Here is a 16,277-nt window from a genome sequence, read left to right as displayed (position 1 = left end):
CTGGATAACGTTAGTTAATAGCGTTACAGTGCCTTCAGAATATATTCACACCTCTTTTCTACATTTTGTTGTGTTACAGCCTACATTTTAAATTTATTAAATTGAGATTTTGTGTCACTGGCCTACACACAATACCCCATAATGTCAAAGTGGAATTAAGTTTTTAGACATTTTTACAAATTCATTAAAAATGAAAAGCTGAAATATCTTGAGTCAATAAGTATTCAACCCCTTTGTTATGGTAAGATTAAATACATTCAGTTTACTCACTAGAGTACCTAGAACACAGAACAGGTGAGTTTATTCATGTTTAGAGAATTATTTGTCATACACAATAAATAAATAAATAAATAAATAAATACATGTTAATGAGATGTTTATTTACTAAAACGTGGGGGACATTTATATTGAACATTTCCGAAATTCCGTGAACCGGAAGTCATTTTTTGTTTAGTGTTGCTGTGGAGACGCTAATATTTGTTGCCACGTCGGATCAGAAAACAATTCTTGATGACATATCGTAAAATCGAGATCATTTGTTAACAGGGTTACACGATTTGGAGTGCTATTGCTCTGTTTAGAGACAAAAAACAAAAAGTATTACAATACTCATCAATGATGGTAAATTCATTCAAACATCACTTAACAGTAGCGAGCTGGCCAAGATGCAAACGTTTACAAGTGTCTTTTTCACTGAGATTTTTTGTTGTTTACTATTATTTAATTAGCTAGACCACTAAACATAGGTTTATATCTGTTAATTATTGTATGCATTCTCTATAATTTAGTTAGCAGCTCATGTAACACTGAAGAATGTGGCTTTCCAGATATCTGATCATCCCATCTGTTTGTCTTGCATATAGGTGTCCGTCATCAACACGGTGGACACCACAAGTTCCTCATCGATGAACTGTGAACTCTGTGACAGCCAGCTATATTAGCTAAATACACTGAACTGAGTTACAGTTCATATAAGAAAATCAGTCAGTACTCTATGGATTTCACATGACTGGGGATCAGTGGAGGCTGGTGGGGGGGAGCTATAGGAGGACAGGCTCATTAATGGCTGGAATGGAATAAATGGAACGATATCAAACATGGAAACAACACGTTTGACTCTGTTCTATTAATTCCATTCCAGCCATTACAATGAGTCCGGCCTCCTATAGCTCCTACCACCACTGCTGGGAATGGAGATATGTATCTGTTGGTCACAGATACCGTTTAAAAAAAGGCAGGGGCGTGGATCAGAAACCCAGTCAGTATCTGGTGTGACCATCATTTGCCTCATGTGGCGCGACATCTCCTTCACATACAGTTGATCAGGCTGTTGGTTGTGGCCTGTGTAATGTTGTTCCACTCCTCTTCAATGGCTGTGCGAAGTTGCTGGATATCGGCAGGAACTGGAACACATTATCGTACACGTCGATCCAGAGCATCCCAAACATGCTCAATGGGTGACATGTCTGGTGAGTATGCAGGCCATGGAATTGTATACAGATCCAGGGATTGTGTAAAGGTCCTTGTGACATGGGGCCCAGCATTTTTCATGCTGAAACATGAGATGATAGCAGCAGATGAATGGCACAACAATGGACCTCAGCATCTCGTCCACGGTATCTCTGTGCATTCAAATTACCATCAATAAAATGCAATTGTGTTTGTTGACTGTAGCTCATGCCTGTCCATACCATAACCCCACCGCCCGCGTGGGGCACTCTGTTCACAACATTGACATCAGCAAACCGCTCGCCCACCATGCCATACACGCTGTCTACCTTCTGCCCGGTTGAAACCGGAATTCATCTGTGAAGAGCACTTCTCCAGCGTTCAAGTGGCCATCGAAGGTGAGCATTTTCCCACTGAAGTCGGTTATGACACCAAACTGCAGTCAGGTCAAGGCCCTGGTGAGGACGACGGGCAGGAAGATGAGCTTCCCTGAGACGGTTTCTGACAGTTTGTTCTGAAATTCTTCGGTTGTGCAAACCCACAGTTTCATCAGCTGTCTGGGTGGCTGGTCTCAGATGATCCCACAGGTGAAGAAGCAGGATGTGGAGGTCCTGAGCTGGGGTGGTTATACATGGTCTGCGGTTGTGAGGCCGGTTGGCCGTACTGCCAAATTCTCTAAAACGATGTAGAGAAATGAACATTTAATTCTCTGGCAACAGCTCTGGTGGACATTCTTGCAGTCATCATGACAATTGCATCCTCCCTCAAAACTTGAGACATCTGTGGCATTGTGTTGTGACAAAACATTTTAGAGGGGTGTTTTATTGTCCCCAGCACAAGGTGCACCTGTGTAATGGTCACATTGTTTAATCAGCTTCTTGATATGACACATTTGTCAGGTGGAAGGATTATCTTGGCAAATGAGAAATGCTCACTAACAGGGATTTCAACAAAATTTGAGAGAAAAAAGCTTTTTGTGAGTATGGAACATTTCTGGTATATTTTATTTCAGCTCATGAAACATGGGACCAACGCTTTACATGTTGCGTTTTATATTTTTTGTTCAGTGTAGCTAAGATAGTTGACTGTGTGTCATTGATTTGATTTTGAATGAGTTGTGTATTAAGTTAATTCCATTTCCCTGTAAATCTTTATTAAGCTTTCCTCACTCGACTGTTACGCAACAAACTATCCTCCTGAATTGATTGTATCTAGCTATGCCTAGTCTATTACTAACTATACCTTGACTGATTTGATATGACTGCAACCTTTGATCTGTCTTGATGTGGTGTGTTGTGTGTAAAGCATGATGCCCAGATGAATTACTACGGCATCAGACTGGCCACCTGCTCTTCTGACAGGTCTGTCAAGATCTTCCATGTCAACAATGGAGGACACATCCTTGTGGCGGATTTGAGAGGGTAAGTGTGACCTAAATGATTTCAGATCTATTGTGGTTGTTCTATGATCGCAGTTCTTATCTTTTATTAGTTATTTAACCTAGCTATATATTTAAAAAATTTTCCACCAGTGTGTGAATTTGAGGGGAAGATTTCTACCAAGTGTCAGCTTAGTAAGAAAACATGTGATTGTGGTGTTGGAACTTTTTCACATTTTCAAACCCACATGGAGGGAAGTATAATGTTGCTGTTTTATCATTTTCCTCTCTCGCCACAGTCACGAGGGTCCTGTGTGGCAGGTGGCCTGGGCTCACCCCATGTACGGCAACATCCTGGCCTCGTGTTCCTACGACAGGAAGGTGATCATCTGGAAGGAGGAGAACGGTACTTGGGGACAAAATGTACGAGTACACCGTACATGACTCCTCAGGTAAGAGCCTCTCCTATAACCACTTAACCCTTAATTGCTCCAAGGGCACGGGACCTTGGCTGACCCCTGACCCTGTGCTTCCAGCACCTTTTGGGGGGTGTAGATCTCAGGGGTTGCACAAAGGAGTTCTGTATCTATAATTCTTAAAATAATTGTTATGTTTTTTGTGAACGTTTATCGTGAGTAATTTAGTAAATTGTTAGTAAATTCCCCGGAAGTTTGCGGGGGGTATGCTAGTTCTGAACGTCACATGCTAATGTAAAAAGCTGGTTTTTGATATAAATATGAACTTGATTGAACAAAACATGCATGTATTGTATAACATAATGTCCTAGGTGTGTCATCTGATGAAGATCATCAAAGGTTAGTGCTGCATTTAGCTGTGGTTTGGGTTTATGTGACATTATATGCTAGCTTGAAAAATGGGTGTCTGATTATTTCTGGCTGGGTACTCTGCTGACATAATCTAATGTTTTGCTTTCGTTGTAAAGCCTTTTTGAAATCGGACAGTGTGGTTAGATTAACGAGAGTCTTGTCTTTAAAATGCTGTAAAATAGTCATATGTTTGAGATATTGAAGTAATAGCATTTCTAAGGTATTTGAAAATCGCGCCACAGGATTCAACTGGCTGTTGCGTAGGTGGGACGAATTCGTCCCGCCTAGCCCAGAGAGGTTGTATATTGGCCATATACCACACCTCCTCAGGCCTTATTGCTTAATTATCCCATTATGTGTATCTTCAGTGAATTCAGTGTGCTGGGGTCCATATGACTTTGGTCTGATCCTGGCCTGCGGCAGCTCAGATGGAGCCATCTCATTGATCACCTGCTCCGGGGATCAACAATGGGACATTAAGAAGATCAACAATGCACACAACAGTGAGAACAACGTTTACCGTTTAAATGAATGTACATTTCACTGTGTGGTCTGACGTAAAAACCCTCCAGCTTTCTTTTCTCATAACAGTATGCTGTGTTCGTATGAATAAACCAGAATGTTTCAGACTAAAGTAGTTGACATTTTAATTGTTAGACGTATTGTAGTCGTATGAACAAGGCTTTTTAAACAGTCTGTCAATGTGACTGTCTGTTGTAACAACCCTCTGTCCTGTCAGATTGGCCGTAACGAGCTGGGCTCCGGCGGTGGTGCCAGGTAGACTGATAGACCAGCCATCGGGTCAGAAGCCCAACTGCATCAAGAGGTTTGTCTCAGGAGGCTGTGACAACCTGGTCAAACTCTGGAAGTAAGTCGAGAGGTCCCCACAGAGAATGACTACTACTACCTAGCCTAGTCCCAGATCTGGGCTAACTACCACCTAGCCTGGTCACAGATCTGGGCTAACTACCACCTAGTCCCAGATCTGGGCTAACTACCACCTAGCCTGGTCCCAGATCTGGGCTAACTACCACCTAGCCTGGTCCCAGATCTGGGCTAACTACCACCTAGTCCCAGATCTGGGCTAACTACCACCTAGCCTGGTCCCAGATCTGGGCTAACTACCACCTAGTCCCAGATCTGGGCTAACTACCACCTAGTCTGGTCCCAGATCTGGGCTAACTACCACCTAGCCTGTCCCAGATCTGGGCTAACTACCACCTAGTCCCCAGATCTGGGCTAACTACCACCTAGCCTTGTCCCAGATCTGGGATAACTACCACCTAGTCCCAGATCTGGGCTAACTACCACCTAGCCTGGCCCCAGATCTGGGCTAACTACCACCTAGCCTTGTCCCAGATCTGGGCTAACTACCACCTAGCCTGGTCCCAGATCTGGGATAACTACCACCTAGTCCCAGATCTGGGCTAACTACCACCTAGCCTGGTCCCAGATCTGGGATAACTACCACCTAGTCCCAGATCTGGGCTAACTACCACCTAGTCTGGCCCCAGATCTGGGCTAACTACCACCTAGCCTTGTCCCAGATCTGGGCTAACTACCACCTAGCCTGGTCACAGATCTGGGATAACTACCACCTAGTCCCAGATCTGGGCTAACTACCACCTAGTCTGGCCCCAGATCTGGGCTAACTACCACCTAGCCTTGTCCCAGATCTGGGATAACTACCACCTAGCCTGGTCCCAGATCTGGGCTAACTACTGCCTAGCCTGGTCCCAGATCTGGGCTAACTACCGCCTAGCCTGGTCCCAGATCTGGGCTAACTACCGCCTAGCCTGGTCCCAGATCTGGGCTAACTACCGCCTAGCCTGGTCCCAGATCTGGGCTAACTACCGCCTTGCCTGGTCCCAGATCTGGGCTAACTACCGCCTAGTCTGGTCCCAGATCTGGGTTAACTACCACCTAGCCTAGACCCAGATCTGGGCTAACTACCACCTAGCCTGGTCCCAGATCTGGGCTAACTACCGCCTAGCCTGGTCCCAGATCTGGGCTAACTACCGCCTAGCCTGGTCCCAGATCTGGGTTAACTACCACCTAGCCTAGACCCAGATCTGGGCTAACTACCACCTAGCCTGGTCCCAGATCTGGGCTAACTACCGCCTAGCCTGGTCCCAGATCTGGGCTAACTACCGCCTAGCCTGGTCCCAGATCTGGGCTAACTACCGCCTAGCCTGGTCCCAGATCTGGGCTAACTACCGCCTAGCCTGGTCCCAGATCTGGGCTAACTACCGCCTAGCCTGGTCCCAGATCTGGGCTAACTACCGCCTAGCCTGGTCCCAGATCTGGGCTAACTACCGCCTAGCCTGGTCCCAGATCTGGGCTAACTACCGCCTAGCCTGGTCCCAGATCTGGGCTAACTACCGCCTAGCCTGGTCCCAGATCTGGGCTAACTACCGCCTAGCCTGGTCCCAGATCTGGGCTAACTACCATCTAGCCTGGTCCCAGATCTGGGATAACTACCACCTAGCCCGGTCCCAGATCTGGGCTAACTACCACCTAGCCCGGTCCCAGATCTGGGCTAACTACCACCTAGCCTGGTCTCAGATTTGGGCTCACTACCACCTAGCCTGGTCCCAGATCTGGGATAACTACCACCTAGCCTGGTCCCAGATCTGGGCTAACTACCACCTAGCCTGGTCCCAGATCTGGGCTAACTACCACCTAGCCTGGTCCCAGATCTGGGCTAACTACCACCTAGCCTAGTCCCAGATCTGGGATAACTACCACCTAGCCTGGTCCCAGATCTGGGCTAACTACCGCCTGTTAAACTCAGGAGCAGCCCTTCTTACTCTGTTAAACTCAGGAGCAGCCCTTCTTGCTCTGTTAAACTCAGGAGCAGCCCTTCTTGCTCTGTTAAACTCAGGAGCAGCCCTTCTTGCTCTGTTAAACTCAGGAGCAGCCTTCTTGCTCTGTTGAACTCAGGAGCAGCCCTTCTTGCTCCGTTGAACTCAGGAGCAGCCCTTCTTGCTCTGTTAAACTCAGGAGCAGCCCTTCTTGCTCTGTTAAACTCAGGAGCAGCCCTTCTTGCTCTGTTAAACTCAGGAGCAGCCCTTCTTGCTCTGTTAAACTCAGGAGCAGCCCTTCTTGCTCTGTTAAACTCAGGAGCAGCCCTTCTTGCTCTGTTAAACTCAGGAGCAGCCCTTCTTGCTCTGTTAAACTCAGGAGCAGCCCTTCTTGCTCTGTTAAACTCAGGAGCAGCCCTTCTTGCTCTGTTAAACTCAGGAGCAGCCCTTCTTGCTCTGTTAAACTCAGGAGCAGCCCTTCTTGCTCTGTTAAACTCAGGAGCAGCCCTTCTTGCTCTGTTAAACTCAGGAGCAGCCCTTCTTGATCTGTTAAACTCAGGAGCAGCCCTTCTTGCTCTGTTAAACTCAGGAGCAGCCCTTCTTGCTCTGTTGAACTCAGGAGCAGCCCTTCTTGCTCTGTTAAACTCAGGAGCAGCCCTTCTTGCTCTGTTAAACTCAGGAGCAGCCCTTCTAGCTCTGTTAAACTCAGGAGCAGCCCTTCTTGCTCTGTGTAACGGACCATATTTTATGGCATTTTCTTACAGACCGTTTAAGGTGTCGTCGTCTTTAATGATCCAGCTTAAATAGTTATTCTATAAATTGATCCAATTTGTTTGTTGGCTCAGTAAAACACAGGTGTGAGTCCCAAATGGCACCCTATTCCCTATATAGTGCACTACTTTAGACCAGAGCCCTATTCCCTATATAGTGCACTACTTTAGACCAGAGCCCCTATTCCCTATATAGTGCACTACTTTAGACCAGAGCCCCTATTCCCTATATAGTGCACTACTTTAGACCAGAGCCCTATTTCCTATATAGTGCACTACTTTAGACCAGAGCCCCTATTCCCTATATAGTGCACTACTTTAGACCAGAGCCCCTATTCCCTATATAGTCCACTACTTTAGACCAGAGCCCTATTCCCTATATAGTGCACTACTTTAGACCAGAGCCCCTATTCCCTATATAGTGCACTACTTTAGACCAGAGCCCCTATTCCCTATATAGTGCACTACTTTAGACCAGAGCCCTATTTCCTAGATAGTGCACTACTTTAGACCAGAGCCCCTATTCCCTATATAGTGCACTACTTTAGACCAGAGCCCCTATTCCCTATATAGTCCACTACTTTAGACCAGAGCCCTATTCCCTATATAGTGCACTACTTTAGACCAGAGCCCTATTTCCTAGATAGTGCACTACTTCAGACCAGAGCCCTATTCCCTATATAGTGTACTACTTTAGACCAGAGCCCCTATTCCCTATATAGTGCACTACTTTAGACCAGAGCCCCTATTCCCTATATAGTGCACTACTTTAGACCAGAGCCCCTATTCCCTATATAGTGCACTACTTTAGACCAGAGCCCTATTTCCTAGATAGTGCACTACTTTAGACCAGAGCCCTATTCCCTATACAGTGCACTACTTTTGGCCGTGTTTCGCAAATAGGTTTTGGCTTTTATGTAGGGAATAGTATGCCATTTGAGATGTGGTCCATGCGTGGGTTGTCATGTAACTCCACTTTTCGCAGCTCCTGAACTTCAAGGTGTTAATAAATTATTAATAATGAAGTGTTATTTTTACTAGTTTGTTTAATGATACTCGTTTAATGCACAATTATGCAATTGGAGGGTGAAATTAGAATATTAAATGGTGAACATTGCAGGAAACAGCCTTAAAACTATTCAAAGATTATACTTGCTTGTCAAATATGAAACTGTTGAGATTTTTCCAATTGATTGTTAAAAGCGAGAATGTTACATTTTCATATTTTCAAATGATTTAAAAAAAAATAAATAAAAAGAACTTCAAAGGGAAAATCAGTATAGCTCAGCGGAAGATGTTGGATAAATGAACATAGTTCACTCAGGTCGTTTACCATCGGGGAATAAAATAGCCAGTTCCTGTCTGCTTAATGGGTTGGCTCTCTGGCTTTGGTCTGCTTAGTTCATTTGACTTCAATTGAACCAGAAAATAACAGCGAGTGGATTGTCTCGCTTCTGGCTCGGCTATTTATTCCATGCCAACGGCCTTATTTGTCTATAACAGATCCTAACAGGGATGGGGGGGGGGGGGGGGAAACTCCAGTCCTCAGGGGCTTGATTGGTGACACACTATTACCCCAGCTGATACACACCTGACTCCAGTAATGAACTAATTATGGTCTCCAGTTTAGAATACAATTAGTTTTGTCAGGTGTGTTAGCTAGCGCTGAGAAAACGTGTGATACCAATCAGGCCCCTAAGAACTAGAGTTGTCAACCCTGCATCAGATGGTGAGACACTGGGAGTTTGATTATGCTGAACCGGAGTGCACTGAGTTATGGCCCGTATCGTGACTGGGGGAAAAATGGTGAGGGAGAAGCGCCCTTGACAAACCGAACAGTAATCTGCTCCTCCTGGTGATTTTTCAACAAGCATGGTGCATTGTTCAGGAACATGTCTTTTCCATAAAATATGTTTGAATTGAACGCACATATTGGGATTTTATCAAGAGCAAACCCTTAAACGTGAAAACTCAATCTTAAATCATAACATGCCTGGCATACATCACTTTGTTTTGAGCTTACTTCACCATCAGCTTTGAGTGAGGCACACGGCTCATACCTGGGAGGCAGCCAGGTGAAAACTTTCCGGGTAACCAGGCCACCTTAATTGAATCCCCTCATTGGCCGTGGTCCCATTACATTGCATCAACCAATGTTTGCGTGCCACATCAAAGACTGTGCCGTCAGGCACCAGATTGCTATACCATGATGTTGGTTAGCTGATATGTAAAATACACCTATCCAGGCGTTGTAAGATCTGGGATGCGTCAGCAATGTAGTCAGGCAGGAACGCACTCGAGATCAGCAACAAGGTTCCTGTGGATGAGGAGATCCGGAGCTGATGATGGAGATTGGCCACATCCTCTGAAAGGCACTCCACCGTCACCAGGCAAGATCTCTGCTAAAACCCACAAGGCAAGAGGAAAAGAGGGCACCAAGGAAACACCAAGAGAGGAGCCAAAGAAACACCAAGTGAGGCGCCAAAGAAACAACTACAGAGGCGCCAAAGAAACAACTACAGAGGTGCCAAGGAAACAACTACAGAGGTGCCAAGGAAACAACTACAGAGGCGCCAAGGAAACAACTACAGAGGTGCCAAGGAAACAACTACAGAGGTGCCAAGGAAACAACTACAGAGGTGCCAAGGAAACAACTACAGAGGTGCCAAGGAAACAACTACAGAGGCGCCAAGGAAACAACTACAGAGGTGCCAAGGAAAGAACTACAGAGGTGCCAAGGAAACAACTACAGAGGTGCCAAGGAAAGAACTACAGAGGTGCCAAGGAAACAACTACAGAGGTGCCAAGGAAAGAACTACAGAGGTGCCAAGGAAACAACTACAGAGGTGCCAAGGAAACACCTAGAAGCGGGCACTTAAAGCAGACACCAAAATATTCGGAATGGGGTGGAATGACCTGGAGAAGACAGGATCCAGCATGGGGTGGAAGGAGCTGGAGGTGACAGGATCCAGCATGGGGTGGAAGGACCTGGAGGTGACAGGATCCAGCATGGGGTGGAAGGAGCTGGAGGTGACAGTCCAGAACAGAGTGTGATGGAGGGGAGTCATCGATGGACTAGGCTCCCTGGGGAATGACGAGCCAAAGTAATTAGGTAAGGCTGTATTTAAGGCAACACTTTACTGAAGTCTTCATAACCGATTTCATAAGCAGTACAGAAGCATAACTCACTTTAATTCCTAAAATATGTATTTGTTTTTTATTATTTGTTTTACCATCATCACCATCATCACCTCTACCACCTCGCCTTCCATTTGGCAAATCTGACCATAACTCTATCCTCCTGATTCCTGCTTACAAGCAAAAATTAAAGCAGGAAGCACCAGTAACTCGGTCTATAAAAAAGTGGTCAGATGAAGCAGATGCTAAACTACAGGACTGTTTTGCTAGCACAGACTGGAATATGTTCCGGGATTCTTCAGATGGAATTGAGGAGTACACCACATCAGCAACTGGCTTTGTCAATAAGTGCGTTGAGGACGTCGTCTCCACAGTGACTGTACGTACATACCCTAACCAGAAGCCATGGATTACAGGCAACATTTGCAAACAAGCAAAGCATCAATACAGGACTAAGATCGAATCGTACTACACCGGTTCCGACGCTTGTCGGATGTGGCAGGGCTTGTAAACTATTACAGACTACAAAGGGAAGCACAGCCAAGAGCTGTCCAGTGACATGAACCTACCAGACGAGCTAAATAGCATCAGCTGTTCCGGACGACTGTGTGATCACGCTCTCCGCAGCCGATGTGAGTAAGACCTTTAAACAGGTCAACATTCACAAGGCTGCAGGGCCAGACGGATTACCAGGACTTGTACTCCGACGAGCATGCGCTGACCAACTGGCAAGTGTCCTCACTGACATTTTCAACATCTCCCTGTCTGTAATACCAACATATTTCAAGCAGACCACCATAGTCCCTGTGCCCAAGAACACTAAGGTAACCTGCCTAAATGACTACTGACCCACAGCACTCACGTCTGTAGCCATGAAATGCTTTGAAAGGCTGGGCATGGCTCACATCAACACCATTATCTCAGAAACCCTAGACCCACTCTAATCTGCATACTGCCCCAACAGATCCACAGATGATGCAATCTCTATTGCACCCACACTGCCCTTTCCCACCTGGACAAAAGGGACACCTATGTGAGAATGCTATTCATTGACTACAGCTCAGCGTTCAACACCATAGTGCCCTCAAAGCTCATCACTAAGCTAAGAACCCTGGGACTGAACACCGCCCTCTGCAACTGGATCCTGGACTTCCTGATGGGCTGCCCCCAGGTGGTAAGGGTAGGTAACAACACATAGAAATTCAATAAACAAAGAACCCAGTAGAGAAGAATGTGTTGTTGGGGCGAGCAGGTCATCAAAGCTGGGGCAGTTGGTCCACGGGAGTGTCGAATTTGAAGTCTTGGGGAAAAAGGTCGGCAGCGCGGGGGTAGATGAGTCTGTACAACTGTCTGATTGTGATGTCCGCCACACCGGCGATGTCTCCAATCTCTTTCTAGGTGATAGAATAATTTGTATGTTTTAAAATGGCTAAAGTGTTCCACTCTGAACCTGTATGATTGTGTGAAATGTATTAGAATTATAAGACAGTAATCTAATAATGTGTGTGTAAGACAAGTTAAGGCAAAAAAACATTGCTACAAAGTAAAACAATGTGAACTACAGATTACCTAGTTGTACCTCTGAAAACTTACGACAGGAAAGAGGCCTCTTCCAATATTCCTCTAATCTAGGGAGGAGAGGAAAGTCTAGAAACTGAGGGGGTACGTGCTCAGTCCCCTCCTGTACTCCCTGTTCACTTATGACTGCACGGTCAGGCATGACTCCAACACCATCATTGCCGATGACACAACAGTGGTAGGCCTGATCACCGACAATGATGAAACAGCCTATAGGGAGGTCAGAGACTTGACCGTGTGGTGCAAGGACAACAGCCTCTCTCTCAACGTGATCAAGACAAAGGAGATGATTGTGGACTACAAAAAATGGATGACCGAGCACGCCCCCATTCTAATCAAGGGGGCTGTGGTGGAGCAGGTTGAGAGCTTCAAGTTCCTTGGCGTCCACAACAAACTAACACGGTCCAAGCACACCAAGACAGTCGTGAAGAGGGCACGGCAAAACCTATTCCCCCTCAGGATACTGAAAAGATTTGGCATTGGTCCTCAGATCCTCAAAAGGTTTTACAGCTGCAACATCGAGAGCATCCTGACGGGTTGCATCACCGCCTGGTATGGCAACTGCTCGGCCTCCGACCGCAAGGCAGTACAGAGGGTAGTGCGAACGGCCCAGTGCATCACTGGGGCTAAGCTTCCTGCCATCCAGGACCTCTATACCAGGCGGTGCCAGAGGAAGGCCCTAAAAACTGTCAAAGACTCCAGCCACCCTAGTCATAGACTGTTCTCTCTGCTACCGCACAGCAAGCGGTACCGGAGCGCCAAGTCTAGGTCCAAGAGGCTTCTAAACAAATTCTACCCCCAAGCCATAAGACTCCTGAACATCTAATCAAATGGCTACCCAGACTATTTTCATCGTCTGCCACCCCCCCCCCCCCCTCTTTTACACTGCTGCTGCTACTCTCTTATTATCTATGCATAGCCACTTTAATAACTCTACCTACATGTACATACTACCTCAATTGCCTCAACTACCTCGACACCGGTGCCCCCGTACATTGACTCTGTACCGGTACCCCCTGTATATAGCCCCGCTATTGTTATTTACTGCTGCTCTTTAATCATTTGTTATTCTTATCTCTTACCTTTTTTTAGGTATTTTCTTAAAACGACATTTGTTGGTTAAGGGCTTGTAAGTAAGCATTTCACTGTAAGGTCTACAACGGTTGTATTCAGCATTTCACTGTAAGGTCTACAACGGTTGTATTCAGCATTTCACTGTAAGGTCTACACCGGTTGTATTCAGCATTTCACTGTAAGGTCTACTACACCGGTTGTATTCAGCATTTCACTGTAAGGTCTACTACACCTGTTGTATTCAGCATTTCACTGTAAGGTCTACTACACCTGTTGTATTCAGCATTTCACTTTAAGGTCTACACCTGTTGTATTCAGCATTTCACTGTAAGGTCTACTACACCGGTTGTATTCAGCATTTCACTGTAAGGTCTACTACACCTGTTGTATTCAGCATTTCACTTTAAGGTCTACACCTGTTGTATTCAGCATTTCACTTTAAGGTCTACACCTGTTGTATTCAGCATTTCACTTTAAGGTCTACACCTGTTGTATTCAGCATTTCACTTTAAGGTCTACACCTGTTGTATTCAGCATTTCACTGTAAGGTCTACACCGGTTGTATTCGGTGCATGTGACAAATAACATTTGATTTGATCATCATCACTACCATCATCATCACTACGACCACCATCACTACGACCACCATCATCACCTCTACCATAATCACCATCACTACCATCATCACCTCTACCATAATCACCATCATCACCTCTACCATAATCACCATCACTACCATCATCACCTCTACCATAATCATCATCACCTCTACCATAATCATCATCACCTCTACCATAATCATCACCTCTACCATAATCATCACCTCTACCATAATCACCATCATCACCTCTACCATAATCATCACCTCTACCATAATTACCATCATCACCTCTACCATAATCACCATCACTACCATCATCACCTCTACCATAATCACCATCATCACCTCTACCATAATCACCATCACTACCATCATCACCTCTACCATAATCACCATCATCACCTCTACCATCACTACCATCATCACCTCTACCATAATCACCATCATCACCTCTACCATAATCACCATCACTACCCTCATCACTATCACCATCATCACTACCATCACCATCACTATCACCATCATCACCTCTACCATAATCATCACCTCTACCATAATCATCATCACCTCTACCATAATCACCATCATCACCTCTACCATAATCACCATCACTACCCTCATCACTATCACCATCATCACTACCATCACCATCACTATCACCATCATCACCTCTACCATAATCATCATCACCTCTACCATAATCATCATCACCTCTACCATAATCATCACCTCTACCATAATCATCATCACCTCTACCATAATCATCATCACCTCTACCATAATCATCATCACCTCTACCATAATCACCATCACTACCCTCATCACTATCACCATCATCACTACCATCACCATCACTATCACCATCATCACCTCTACCATAATCATCATCACCTCTACCATAATCACCATCACTACCATCATCACCTCTACCATAATCACCAACATCACCTCTACCATAATCATCATCACCTCTACCATAATCATCATCACCGCTACCATAATCATCATCACCTCTACCATAATCATCATCACCTCTACCATAATCATCATCACCTCTACCATAATCATCATCACCTCTACCATAATCACCATCACTACCCTCATCACTATCACCATCATCACTACCATCACCATCACTATCACCATCATCACCTCTACCATAATCATCATCACCTCTACCATAATCATCATCACCTCTACCATAATAATCATCACCTCTACCATAATCATCATCACCTCTACCATAATCATCACCTCTACCATAATCATCATCACCTCTACCATAATCATCATCACCTCTACCATAATCATCATCACCTCTACCATAATCATCATCACCTCTACCATAATCATCATCACCTCTACCATAATCATCATCACCACTACCATCACCATCACCACTACCATCACCATCACCACTACCATCATCATCACCACTACCATCATCATCACCACTACCATAATCATCACTACCATCATCATCACCACTACCATCATCATCACCACTACCATCATCATCACCTCTACCATAATCATCATCACCACTACCATAATCATCATCACCTCTACCATCATCATCACCTCTACCATCATCATCACCTCTACCATCATCATCACCTCTACCATCATCATCACTACCATCACCATCATCACTACCATAATCATCACCCACTACAATCATCATCACCATAATCATCACCACTACCATAATCATCATCACTACCATCATCACTATCATCATCACTACCATCATCACCACTACCATCATCATCACCACTACCATCATCATCACCACTACCATCATCATCACCACTACCATCATCATCACTACCATCACCATCATCACTACCATCATCACTACCATCATCACTACCATCATCATCATTCAGCTCTCTGAGGAGGAATGGAATTGCAACAGAGGTAACATGTTTAGCAGTGCCATCTCAAAGTGTGTGTGAGAGAGAGAGAGAGAGAGAGAGTAGCATATACAGAATATTCAACTAAATAGATGCACCCTAATTAACCATTTTCCGCCATTTTATAATGCCATAAGCATTGTCATGTTTGAGAAAATCATGAGCTTGTAAGTGTTGGGATCATACAGATGGGCTGTTGAGGAGTCTGCCTCCTCCGCTACTGAAGCCAGTGAGATGTCAAACTGAGTAGCCTATCAGCAGAGACTCTCCGTTCCCCAGCGTTCCTGTTCCCGAGACGTGCAAGCAGCGGCGCAAATCTCTCTGCTTCCCAAGCGGTGATGTGATGCTCTCTGTCTCTCTCTCTGCTTCCCAAGCAGTGATGTGATGCTCTCTGTCTCTCTCTCTGCTTCCCAAGCGGTGTGTGATGCTCTCTGTCTCTCTCTCTGCTTCCCAAGCGGTGATGTGATGCTCTCTGTCTCTCTCTGCTTTCCAAGCGGTGTGTGATGCTCTCTGTCTCTCTCTCTGCTTCCCAAGCGGTGTGTGATGCTCTCTGTCTCTCTCTCTGCTTCCCAAGCGGTGTGTGATGCTCTCTGTCTCTCTCTCTGCTTCCCAAGCGGTGTGTGATGCTCTCTGTCTCTCTCTGCTTCCCAAGCGGTGTGTGATGCTCTCTGTCTCTCTCTCTGCTTCCCAAGCGGTGTGTGATGCTCTCTGTCTCTCTCTGCTTCCCAAGCGGTGTGTGATG

The 16,277-nt window shown here is 45.5% G+C and overlaps 1 pseudogene; it reads left to right on the top strand.

Annotated features, from left to right (window-relative positions):
* The first annotated feature begins 1,592 nt into the window (after window positions 1-1,592).
* On the top strand, window positions 1,593-4,526 carry LOC106566203 (protein SEC13 homolog; annotated as a pseudogene).
* The last annotated feature ends 11,751 nt before the right edge of the window (window positions 4,527-16,277 follow it).

Source organism: Salmo salar, chromosome ssa12, assembly GCF_905237065.1.
Source record: "Salmo salar chromosome ssa12, Ssal_v3.1, whole genome shotgun sequence".
Classification (NCBI taxonomy): Eukaryota; Metazoa; Chordata; class Actinopteri; order Salmoniformes; family Salmonidae; genus Salmo; species Salmo salar.
Note: the sequence above shows the minus strand (reverse complement) of the source record. Positions and strands in the feature narration are given on the sequence as shown.